The 13497-nt window shown below is 36.1% G+C and overlaps 1 protein-coding gene across 4 annotated transcripts in view; it reads left to right on the top strand.

The window, feature by feature from the left end:
* Nucleotides 1-13497, top strand: part of KIAA2026 (KIAA2026 ortholog) — a 104322-nt gene that overhangs the window by 38665 nt on the left and 52160 nt on the right. The gene's annotated exons all lie outside the window — the stretch shown is intronic.

The raw sequence follows: 13497 nt of genomic DNA on the forward strand, positions 1-13497 counted from the left end.
GGGCGTAAGCTTCTCTCTTTTTTTGTTTTGTTTTTTGATTAAAACTTTTGGCATAAGAAGTGAGAAAATAAAGTTTTCCTCCTGCTAATTAGCTTTAAACAACTTTTTATATCAGAAATTCAAGTTGGCAGCAAGCTGAATAATTCTAGTCCATATTATAATATGGTAATACTTCAGTTAACTGATAGGCATCTGATAATTTTTAGGTGACCATCTGGGCAGACATAAACCTAAGAGTAAATTATTTTAAAAAATCTTTTAAGTCCAACAGTTAGGTCTCTGATTTGTGATCTATTCCAATTAAAGGAAGGGAATCCCTACTCTATATTTTAATTTTTATACAGTAGGTAGTCTCCCTTTTTTGTACAGTATATGCCGTACAAACCATGGTTTCTTGAATCAGATTGCAAAAATCCAAAATCCTGGCATTCCTATACTACTATCTTTATTTACCTGGATGCATTGGAAACCAATGCAAAGGAGATGGCAGATGATATGTGTTGAACAGAAAGGAATAAACATTGAGTAAGGCTTGGTAGTCTGGCTGTCTTCAGGTAAATGCTGTTAGGGCAGCAGCCTGTCTTGGGGCCGATTAGTGTACAGAGGCACTGTTGATTTAGAAGACAGCAACAGTACGAGTCAAAGTTCTGGGAAAATTGAGTGAAAGGGCTGGTTAATGTGTAGTTGCTGGAGGGAACTCCCTGGCGGTCCGGTGGTTAGGACTCCACACTTCCACTGCAGGGGTTCCGGGTTCGATCCCTGATTAGGGAACTAAGATCATGCAATCTGCGTGGTGCAGCCAAAAAAAAAAAAAAAAAAGTGTAGTTGCTGGAATAGTCTTTAAGCTACTCATGACCACTGCATTTTGTTTATAATGGTGACATTGAGCCATTAAGGAAAGATTAAATTATATTTTATATACTTTGTTTATTAAGCAGGAACATATATAATACATTTTAGATAATATTTTAAAAATAAAATTGTTAAAATTGGAAGTTAGCTCTCCTTAAGTAAATTTCAGTTAATCTGGAATATGACATCATTAGGTATAAGTTTCAATCATTAATGTCTACTCTAGCCATATTAAAAATATTGGACCTCTTCACCATTCTTTTTTTGCAAAACTATTTGGATTACTAGAAATAGTGTGCATGCTTTTGTACTCATTTCACATGTTTGTCTAAACTTACTGGTATTTTATTGATTTGGAAATCATTGGAGTTAAAGTAAAAATGTTTTCTACATTTTTGTGAATTAAAAGCTGTGGGGCTTCCCTGGTGGCGCAGTGGTTGAGAGTCCGCCTGCTGATGCAGGGGACACGGGTTCGTGCCCCGGTCCGGGAAGATCGCACATGCCACGGAGTGGGTAGGCCCGTGAGCCGTGGCCGCTGAGCCTGCGCGTCCGGAGCCTGTGCTCCGCGATGGGAGAGGCCACAACAGTGAGAGGCCCGCATACCGAAAAAAGAAGGAAAAAAAAAAAAAGCTATGACTTATGATTAAGTGATTTATTTTCAAATTCTCTATAACACAAAATAACAATGACTTAATGAAGTAGACATTTGTCATTTGTGACCACCCAGCATTTTTGAACAGCTGCCCAACGTTTTGTTAATTTCCCATGTTGTAAGTCCTGACTTCCCAAAGCAGATGCCAGAAAATTTATATTCTCATACCCACTCATAGCTAAGGTAGAGGCCTGTGACCAGTCACGCTCTTCTCACTTGAAATTGCTTGGGACCAACATGAGGCGGCAGTCTTGGGCAGGGAAGTTAATCTTTTGGCAAAGGTGGTGGTGGGAGCTTCTGGTTGTTCTAGCTTCCTAGTATCAGAAATGCTAAGTAGTAGTGGAAGTCTAGTTTTTCCTGGAGAAGCTCTCAAAGTGTGTTTGGGATTCATATCTTCATATCTATTAAGTTTGGCTCTGTTACCCTTAACAGAGCTTAATTCCTTCTCTACTTTAGCTAGAAGAGATTCTGTTGTTGGTAGCTAAGTAAGAAGCTTGACTGAACACTTAATATGAATGGTTGTTTTTCCTAAAATATAATATTGTATATTGCTCATTTTAGAAAATGTAAATAAATGTCATGCTTTCCTTTTTCATGCTACCAGTTTACATACTGTGTTGTATTGTTTTTTCAGTTAATGGATTATTTTGGATTACAGCTTCTGTATATGTTTCTTACTAGATTGTAAACTCTTATTTAAGAGTGTGGTCCATGCTTTCACCTCTTTGTATTCTCACACATGGTAAGCATTCGATAAACTTTATAAAACTAGTAAAGTTAGGATACTTTAAAACATAATTTTCTTTTGTAAACCTGTTCACTTGTTAGTGATGTTCTTACCAAGTTATACCTGACCAAAATAACCTTAGGCACAGCTTCTGTTCGTATTTTACATAGTAACAGGTAAACATTCTTGAAGCCAGTAAGGAGCAACCTCAAAAATGAGAACTTGTCCAGGAAAAAAAAAATTGGGGGACATTTTTTTGTTGTTCATTTGGTGATGTTTACTTTTACTTCCAGCTTTATTGAGAAATGATTGATACACATCACTGTATAAGTTTAAGATGTACAGCATGATGGTTTGACTTACATATATTGTGAAATGATTACCACAGTAGATTTAATTATACTGACCATCTCATATAGATGTAATAAAAAAGAAAAGAGGGACTTCCCTGGTGGCTCAGTGGTTAAGAATCCACCTGCCAATGCAGGGGACACGGGTTCGATCCCTGGTCCAGGAAGATCCCACATGCCGAGAAGCAACTAAGCCCGTGCGTCACAACTACTGAGCCTGCACCCCTAGAGCCCCTGATCCACAACAAGAGAAGCCACTGCAATGAGAAGCAAACACACCACAACGAAGAGTAGCCCCTGCTCGCTGCAACTAGAGAAAGCCCGTGCGCAGCAACGGAGACCCAATGCAGCCAAAAATAAATAAATAAAATAAATTTATTTAAAAAAAATTTCTCCTTGCAATGAGAACTATTAGGATCTACTTTCTTTCCTATAACCATTTTTTTTTTCATTAGTGAATGTGGTTTTTATAACTATCCTCAGGCATTCATATAGCATTGCCCCAATACTGAAGGCTTAATTTTTCAAGCTAACATTTTAGAAACATGTAGCACTCTATCTGATTTTAGTACAGCACTTCAGAACAAATTTTTAAATTGAGAATAATTTTGAAAGCTCTTTTTTATTTGTCCTTGTGAGCAGAGTGTGGTTTTCTTCAGCATTTTGTAATACAGTGTTTTTTTAATGTTTTAATTATATTTTAAGTGTTTGACTAAGTTTTTTTAAATTGGCAGATTATAGATGTTAACTCTAGAGCTCTTTGGCAAGCTCCATTCTGTATATACCATACTGCTGAGGATTGGGACAGAGACTCACAGCTCTAGGTCTAAAGAATTATTCTGTGTTACACTGGCCTACACCAGACCAATCTTTGTTTCTCTTTCTCCTGCCTCTTCAGTACTCATGGTCTGAGGCTAGAATCCATCATTCTCCCTTGAAGGGTTTAGTTTATAGGGAACAGAAGAGTGAGTAGCAGCCCTTGAGTAACTCAGGCAATGTCCACATTTGGCAGCATCATACCCCAACTAAGTCATGGCCTTTCCAGGCACCTGAGCCAACACAATTTGTGAATTACTGCCTAATCTTCTTCCAAGAGTAAGCCAGTTGGTGCTAACTTTGGCCCACCAATGACAAACTGTTTGTATTGCTGGCTCTTACGCTAATCACTGTGTAAGCCTAAGAAAGTTATCTTATCGCCCTTCTATGTCCTTAGTGTCCCCATCTATAAATTGAATAAATAGTGTCTGAAATTGCCATATCTCTAGCCTTTATTGGCCAAAGGTTGCTAGCACTGTTTTAGTCAAAACCAAGTCCATAAAAGTGTCTTGGTCTGCTCCAGCTTCTCCTTTCATTTTCTTCCCTGAGCACTAGTTGTTACTCTTTCACCTCTACAGAAACAGAGCATGATTGATTGTGACAGGGTTGACCAAAATCAGTTTCTGTGCCAAGCATACTAAATGAATGCACTTTTTGTTGGTTGGTATTCTAACAGATAGTTTTCTATACCAAACTTTTAAACAAGCTCTGAGTTACATTTCATGAGAAATAACTTGAAAACCTTTTCTTTAGTTAACAACAGAATATTGAAGAAATGATTACCTTTCTCAGTATATATAAAGTGTAGAGAAACTCAATTTCATGGTAAAATACACAATATCCATAAATCTAACAGGTAAGAAATATAATATCCATAAATCTTTTTGGTATTGGCTCTTTAATATCTCCTGGCTAATATTCTTTTTGAAAAGTTGATTGAAGAATTTTTTTTTTATTTCATTGGCTGTATAGTTTAAAAGTTACATAGTACTATTAAGGCTTCTAATTAAAGACAACAGCCTTACTTCAACTCATCTTCTATTTCATGACTCAGAAACATCTACCTTTAACTTTTTAGCCATTTTTTCTAGTAATTATTTACACATTTCTAAATACATGCTGATTGCTAGTTCCTGATTTTTCAGTTTGGCATTATCTGTTGACATCCATCTTTGGAAGATGAGATTTATTTCACTACAACTGTTTCCACTCACTTGGAAGTTATATGCTCTACTTCTCTTGTTAATTTTGATCTTTTCTGCCTCATCTGTCTTATATATGATTGATGAATAATTTAGCTCTATCTCATTTTTTACTCGCCGAACTAAATATTATTGTTACTGTTTTTTGTAGTATAATGTTTATTTACCCACATGATTCACAGTTGATTTGTTCTTCAATTCTTCTTTCATCTTAGAACTTCTTTCTGTGATCACTGTTTTCCTGAAGTATATACTACAGAAGTATTTTCTCTGTATCTTGAAATTTGGATAGTTTCTATTACTGTCTCCAAGTTCACCAATCTTTTCTTCTGCTATGTCTAATTTGCCATTAGTCCCATTCAGTATATTTTCATCTCAGACATTGTAGTTTTCATCTCTAAAAGTTCAATTTGGGTCTATTTTATATCTCCCATGTCTCTACTTAACTTTTTGACCATATATATTACAGTTTCAATAACTACTCTAATGGCCTTATTTGCTAATCCTAACATTTGTTTCATTTCTGGGTCAGTTTTGAGTGATTGATTTTTATCTTCTCATTATGGACCATGTGTTTCTGCTTTGTTGTATGCCTAGTATTTTGGTTTGGATGCCAAACGTTGTGAGTTTTATCCTGGTGGGTGCCGGATATTTTTATATTTCTATGAATCTCCTAGAGCTTTTTTTCTGGAATGCAGTTAATTACTTGGAAACAGTTTGGTCATTTTGGGTCTTTTATGATTTGTTACTTGGGTCCAGAACAGTGCTCAGTCTAGAGCTAATTATTCTCTACTACCAATGCAAGACCTTTCTGAGTATTCTATCCAACGTCCCATGAATTATGAGTTTTTCCAGTGTGGCTTGTGGGAATAGACATTATATTTTCTAATCTTTTGGATGTTTTCCCTCACCTAGTTTTGGGTTGTTTCCTTACATGCATACACTAGTCAGTGCTCTGAATATTTGAGGGGGACTCTGTACATCTTTGTTGTTCTCACTTTATGCAGCTCTCTCTTCTTTAGTATTATGTCCTATAGACTTTAGCTGCCTTGGTGTCTCTGGATTCTTGACTTCTCAACTCAGGGAGTCTGCTAGGCTCTACCTGGGTTCTCCCTCCTGCACCATGGCCTGAAAATTCTCTCAAAGCAGTAACTGCAACAGTTGTTGGGCTCATCTTCTCTGTTTCCCGTCTCTCTGAGATCACTGTCCTTTGCTTGATGTTTAGATTCTTACAGACCATTGTTTTATCTATTTTGTCAGGATTTTTATGGTTGGTTCAGGTAGGAGAGTAAATGTGATTCCTTGTTACTTCAGGTGGAAGCAGAAGACACTTTAGAAGTTTTTACTTTACTTAGAATGAGTTCTGCTTTTTGTCTAAATGAAAATGACTTTAATTTATCCTCACCCGTGAATGATAGTTGTTTCTGGTTTATTTTGTTGCTATTGAGAAATCTCTCAATCTTTTTGTGATTGTTGTATATGTGAGCTGTCATTTTCCCCCCTGACTGCTTGTAAGATTTTTTTTTGTCTTTGATGTTTTATTATTTTATTATGATATGCCCAAGTGTGGTTCTCTTAATTTACTTCCTTGGGCTTTTTGAATTGGGGATTTGTGTCCTTTATCATTTCTAGGAAATTCTCAGCCATTATCTCTTCAGATATTGCCATCATCACCACTCCCCTACCCCTCTTCTGTATTCTTATTTCTGGAGCTCCAACTGGGTGTTAGACTTTAATCTGTCCTCCCTCTTTAACTTCTTTAACATGCCTGTTTTATACTTTGTTTCATTAACTGAAATTTTCGAGATGAATTCTTGTGAAGGCTTTAGGACCCCGATTTTTCTATGTAGGGAAGTTTTTTTTCTTTTGGTTATTTTGGGGTTTTTTTTGGGCGGGGGGTTGCCACACTGCATGGCATGCGGAATCTTAGTTCTCTGCCCAGGGATCAAACCCGTGCCCCCTGCAGTGGAAGCTCAGAGTCTTAACCAATGGACCACCAGGGAAGTCCCATATGTGGGAAAGATTTTGAAGTGTGTAGTTTCTTTAATAGATAACAGGATTATTCAGATCTTTGTTCTTCTTGTGTCACTTTTGTTTGTGTTTTTCAAAAAACTTGCCTGTTTCATTTAAATTGTCTCTTGGCATAAAGTTTCTTACAATATCTTTATATCATCTATATCTGTAGAATCTACAGGATGTGCCCATTTTCATTTCTGGTATTGGTTTTGTGTGTGTGTATGTTTGTTTTCTCCATCAGTATTGCCAAGGGTTTATTCATTTTAATAATGTTTCCAAAGAACCAACTTTCGAATTTAATGATTTTTCTATTGTATATTTGTTTTATATTTCACTGATTTCTGCTCTTTATTTCCTTCTTTCAGCTTTGGGGCTTTGATTTGCTGTTCTTTTCTAGTTTTTTTTCTTTTAATGAACACGTATGTTTGATTTTCAACTTTCCTTCTTTTCTAAATATATATTCTTAACTATAAATGTCCCTCAAAGTACTGCTTTAGTTACATGCACCCCACCACTTTTAATTATTATATATTTTTCCTTCCATATTTCCATCTCTACTCATTTGCATGTTTAAAGTCTGTTATTTTAGTACCTACCCTAGAAACTTTCATATGCATAATTAACTTATTAAAGCCTAATCAATATTTTTACCATTTTCCTGATTAATACAAGGACCTTGGAACACTTTTAACTGTAATCATTTCTCACTCAGCTTATTTGTTATTGTTGTAATGTATTTTAATTATCTTGTCTTCTTTTTAAACTCCACAAAACATTTTTATCATTATTTTATGCCCTGTCTATTTATATAGATACAGCTATATATTACCACTTTTTTGCTCTTTTCCCATCTCTGATCATCAGTTAAGGATCATTGACCTTTATTCCATTTGAAGTAAATCCTTTAGCATTTCCTTTGGATGAGGTTCTGTTCATCACAAATATGGAGTTTTTGTTTGAAAATATCTTTATATTTGTCTTCATTTTTGAAAGATATTTTTGCTGTGAAGGGATATTTACATTGATAGTATTTTTAATATTAATTTAATTAATTTATTTATTTTTGGCTGCATTTAGTATTCATTTCTGCAGGTGGGCTTTCTCTAGTTGTGGCAAGAGGAGGCTACTCTTTGTTGTGGTGTGCGGGCTTCTCACTGCGGTAGCTTGTCTTTGTTGTGGAGAACGGGCTCTAGGCACGCGGGCTTTAGTAGTTGTGGCATGCGGGCTCAGTAGTTGTGGTGCACAGGCTTAGTTGATCCGCGACATGTCTGATCTTCCTGGAACAGGACTCGAACCCACGTCCCCTGCATTGGCAGGCAGATTCCTAACCACTGCACCACCAGGGAAGTCCCGATAGTTTTTTTTTTTTTTAAGTACATTAAAGATATTCCATTGTCTGCTGGCTTCCATTATTTCTGTTGAGGAGTTAACTGTAAATCTTTTTTTTCTTTTAATTTCTGTATTTTTCATATTTAGAAGTTTTCTTTAGTTCTTTTTCAAAACTGCTTTGCATTTTAAAATAATCTTTCTCTTTGCCCTTGTTTTCAGTTTCTTTTCACTAGACGTATTTTGCATCTCCTAAATTACCTATGTCTATAGATTTTGCGGGGGGGGGTTGTACTTTTTTTCCTATCCCTCAACAGTAACTTATTTCCTTTTATATTTTGGGGATTTTTTGACTGTGAACTCATTTCTTGTTACTGAATCAGTGTGGGATTTCCTTAAGATCTAGTTATAAGGTTCATTGCCTCAGAGAATTGATTTTTTTCTGTTCAAGTACCTGACAACAATTTTGACATGAGACCATGTTAACCTTTTTGAGCACCCAGGAAATGTGAATGTGGTCAGTAAATCCACATGAGTCAGCTTACAGTTACAAATTCTTAGAAGAGATTTTATTTTTTCTCCATCTAACACTCCTGTTGTGAAGACAGTTTTCCTTTCAGTCCCTTAGTTGGGGCCAGGAGAAGGGACTGTTGTTGCTAGTACACCCTTCTGCTAATTTTGTGGGCTTTTGGAGTCCCAGCTTTGTACTGGGGAAGCCAGATTCTATCATCCCACAACCACCCCCATTCAGTAAAAAGCTAAAACTCCCCAAAACTGTAAGCACTTTTGAAAAAAAATGAATTTTACCAAAAATCTCTAGCATTGTTTAGATATTTGAATGTAATTAATATACATAAATGCCAAATCACAAATGACAGTTTCTTCATTAGCTTTTTTAATGAACCAGAGCTACTTGATCAGATAATTTGTTGTATCTGTAATAACAAGGTAGTTATAGTGTGACCTCTTAGCCAGAAATATAAAAGTAAGTTTCTTCTGTAAAATGAAAGTCCTGATATTGCTAAAATAGTACTCTTACTATGTATTTGTTTTAACAGATTACAATATGATAGTACAGAAAAATAGCCAGTGTCAGACACTGTGCCTCGACTTTCATTTAGAGTCCATGAATTAGTCACATCTTTATGTTTTTATACATCTTTTCTAGAGGAAGAGCTCTCACTCTTGAAAATTCAAGAGAAAGAAGTTATTATATTTTCTTCCCCTTGTTGGTGCATTTTAATTTCTCTCCCCAAACCTTATATGCTTTTATTTCTTTAAATACAGCTTTATTGAAATACAATTCACATACCATAGAGTTTACCTATTTAAATATAAAATCCAGCTGTTTTTATTACATTCACAGAGTTGTGCAACCATCACTGCAGTCAATTTTAGAACGTTTCATCACACCAAAAATAAAGACTAATGGGACTTGCCTGGTGGTCCAGTGACTAAGACTCCATGCTCCCAAAGCAGAGGGCCTGGGTTTGATCCCTGGTCAGGGAACTAGATTCCACGTGCTGCAACTATGAGTTCATATGCCACAACTAAGATCCAGCGCAGCCTTAAAAAAAAAAAAGACTGTGAAGTCACTTCCCATTTCCCCCACCTCCCCAGTTCTAGGAAGCCTCTAATCTACTTTCCATCTCTGTTCATTTCTGGACATTTTATGTAAATGGTATTATATAATATGTGGTCTTATGGGTGACTTCTTTTACTTAGTATCATGTTTCAAGGTTCATCCATGTCGTAACATGTATCAGCACTTCATTTTTTTTAATTGCCAAATAATATTCCATTGTACAGATATACCACTTTCTTTTTTTTTTTTGGCAGTTTGTCAGATGCTTTTTTTTTTTAAACATCTTTATTGGAGTATAATTGCTTTACCATGGTGTGTTAGTTTCTGCTGTATAACAAAGTGAATCATTTATACATATCCATATGTCCCCATATCTCTTCCCTCTTGCATCTCCCTCCCTCCCACCCTCCCTATCCCACCCCTCCAGGTGGTCACAGAGCACCGAGCTGATCTCCCTGTGCTTATGCGGCTGCTTCCCACTAGCTATCTATTTTACACTTGGTAGTGTATATATGTCCATGCCACTCTCTCACTTCGTCCCAGCTTACCCTTCCCACTCCCTGTATCCTCAAGTGCATTCTCTAGTAAGTCTGTGTCTTTATTCCCATCTTGCCCCTAGGTTCTTCATGACCATTTTTTTTTTCAGATTCCATATGTATGTGTTAGCATGCGGTAGTTGTTTTTCTCTTTCTGACTTACTTCACTCTGTATGACAGACTCTAGGTCCAACCACCTCACTACAAATAACTCAATTTCGTTTCTTTTTATGGCTGAGTAATATTCCATTGTGTATATGCGCCACATCTTCTTTATCCATTCATCTGTGGATGGACACTTAGGTTGCTTCCATGTCCTGGCTATTGTAAGTAGAGCTGCAATGAACATTGTGGTACATGACTCTTTTTGAATTATGGTTTTCTCAGGGTATATGCCCAGTAGTGGGATTGCTGAGTCGTATGGTAGTTCTATTTTTAGTTTTTTAAGGAACCTCCATATTGTTCTCCATAGTGGCTGTATCAATTTCCATTCCCACCAACAGTGCAAGAGGGTTCCCTTTTCTCCACACCCTCTCCAGCATTTATTGTTTGTAGAATTTTTGATGATGGCCATTCTGACTGGTGTGAGATGATACCTCATTGTAGTTTTGATTTGCATTACTCTAATGATTAATGATGTTGAGCATGCTTTCATGTGTTTGTTGGCAATCTGTATATCTTCTTTGGAGAAATGTCTGTTTAGGTTTTCTGCCCATTATTAGATTGGGTTGTTTGTTTTTTTGATATTGAGCTGCATGAGCTGCTTGTAAGTTTGGGAGATTAATACTTTGTCAGTTGCTTCATTGGCAAATATTTTCTCCCATTCTGAGGGTTGTCTTTTGGTCTTGTTTATGGTTTCCTTTGCTGTGCAAAAGCTTTTAAGTTTCATTAGGTCCCATTTATTTATTTTTGTTTTTATTTCCATTTCTCTAGGAGGTGGGTCAGAAAGGATCTTGCTGTGATTTATGTCATAGAGTGTTCTGCCTATGTTTTCCTCTAAGACTTTGATAGTGTCTGACCTTACATTTAGGTCTTTAATCCATTTTGAGTTCATTTTTGTGTATGGTGTTAGGGAGTGTTCTAATTTTATTCTTTTACATGTAGCTGTCCAGTTTCCCCAGCACCACTTATTGAAGAGGCTGTCTTTTCTCCATTGTATATTCTTGCCTCCTTTATCAAAGATGAGGTGACCATATATGCATGGGTTTCTCTCTGGGCTTTCTATCCTGTTCCATTGATCTATATTTCTGTTTTTGTGCCTGTACCATACTGTCTTGATTACTGTAGCTTTGTAGTATAGCCTGAAGTCAGGGAGCCTGATTCCTCCAGGCCCATTTTTCTTTCTCAAGATTGCTTTGGCTATTTGGGGTCTTTTGTGTTTCCATACAAATTGTGAAATGTTTTGTTCTAGTTCTGTGAAAAATGCCATTGGTAGTTTGATAGGGATTGCAATGAATCTGTAGATTGCTTTGGGTAATATAATCATTTTCACAATGTTGATTCTTCCCATCCAAGAACATGGTATATCTCTCCATCTGTTTGTATGGTCTTTAATTTCTTTCATCAGTGTCTTATAATTTTCTGCATACAGGTCTTTTGTCTCCTTAGGTAGGTTTTTCCCTAAGTATTTTATTCTTTTTGTTGCACTGGTAAATGGGAGTGTTTTCTTAATTACACTTTCAGATTTTTCATCATTAGTGTATAGGAATGCCAGAGATTTCTGTGCATTAATTTTGTATCCTGGTACTTTACCAAATTCATTGATTAGCTCTAGTAGTTTTCTGGTAGCATCTTTAGGATTCTCTATGTATACTATCATGTCATTTGCAAGCAGTGACGGCTTTACTTCTTCTTTTCCGATTTGGATTCCTTTTACTTCTTTTTCTTCTTTAGCTGTGGCTAAAACTTCCAAAACTATGTTGAATAAGAGTGGTGAGAGTGGGCAACCTTGTCTTGTTCCTGATCTTAGTAGAAATGGTTTCAGTTTTTTACCATTGAGGACGATATTGGCTGTGGGTTTGTCATATATGGCCTTTATTATGTTAAGGAAAGTTCCTTCTGTGCCTACTTTCTGGAGGGTTTTTATCATAAATGGGTGTTGAATTTTGTTGAAAGCTTTCTCTGCATCTATTGAGATGATCATATGGTTTTTCTTCTTCAGTTTGTTAATATGGTGTATCACATTGATTGATTTGCATATATTGAAGAATCCTTGCATTCCTGGGATAAACCTCACTTGATCATGGTGTATGATCCTTTTAATGTGCTGTTGGATTCTGTTTGCTAATATTTTGTTGAGCATTTTTGCATCTGTTCATCAGTGATATTGGCCTATAGTTTTCTTCCTTTGTGGCATCTTTGTCTGGTTTTGGTATCGGTGATGGTGGCCTCGTAGAATGAGTTTGGGAGTGTTCCCCCCTCTGCTATATTTTGGAAGAGTTTGAGAAGGATAGGTGTTAGCTCTTCTCTAAATGTTTGATAGAATTCACCTGTGAAGCCATCTGGTCCTGGGCTTTTGTTTGTTGGAAGATTTTTAATCACAGTTTCAATTTCAGTGCTTGTGATTGGTCTGTTCATATTTTCTATTTCTTCCTGGTTCTGTCTCTGAAGGTTGTGCATTTCTAAGAATTTGTCCATTTTTTCCAGGTTGTCCATTTTATTGGCATATGGTTGCTTGTAATCTCTCATGATCCTTTGTATTTCTGCAGTGTCAGTTGTTCCTTCTCCTTTTTCATTTCTAATTTTATAGATTTGAGTCTTCTCCCTTTTTTCTCGATGAGTCTGGCTAATGGTTTATCAATTTTGTTTATCTTCTCAAAGAACCAGCTTTTAGTTTTATTGATCTTTGCTATCATTTCCTTAATTTCTTTTTCATTTATTTCTGATCTGATCTTTATGATTTCTTTGTATTTATCCATTCAGCAGTTGATGGATATACAAATACCAAATACATTTGGTAGTTTTACTCTTTGACTATTATGAGTAATGCTACTATGAACATTAATATACAAGTTTTTGTGTGGACATATATTTTCATTTCTCTTGGACATATACCTAGGAGTAGGTTTGCTGGGTCATATGTTTAACCTTCTGAGGACCTGCTAGACTGCCTTTGAAAGTAGCTATATCCTTTATAGTGTATGAAGTTTCCAGTTTCTCCATAGTTTTACCAATAGCTGTTAGTATCTCTCTTACAATAATCGTCTCAAGATCATTATCATAAGAGAGATACCAATTCATGTATTGGTATCGTACTGTGGTTTTGATTTACATTTCTCTAACGGATAATGATGTTGAGCATCTTTTCATCGGCTTATTATTCATTTGTACGTCTTCTTTGGAGAAATATTTACTTTGTCCATTTTTAGTTCGGTTATTTTATCCTTTTATTATTGAGTTATAAGTGTTCTTTTATTTTCTAGATACAGATCTCTC

This window comes from Monodon monoceros, unplaced genomic scaffold, assembly GCF_005190385.1.
Source record: "Monodon monoceros isolate NGI ecotype Baffin Bay Population unplaced genomic scaffold, NGI_Narwhal_1 Super_Scaffold_5, whole genome shotgun sequence".
NCBI lineage: Eukaryota > Metazoa > Chordata > Mammalia > Artiodactyla > Monodontidae > Monodon > Monodon monoceros.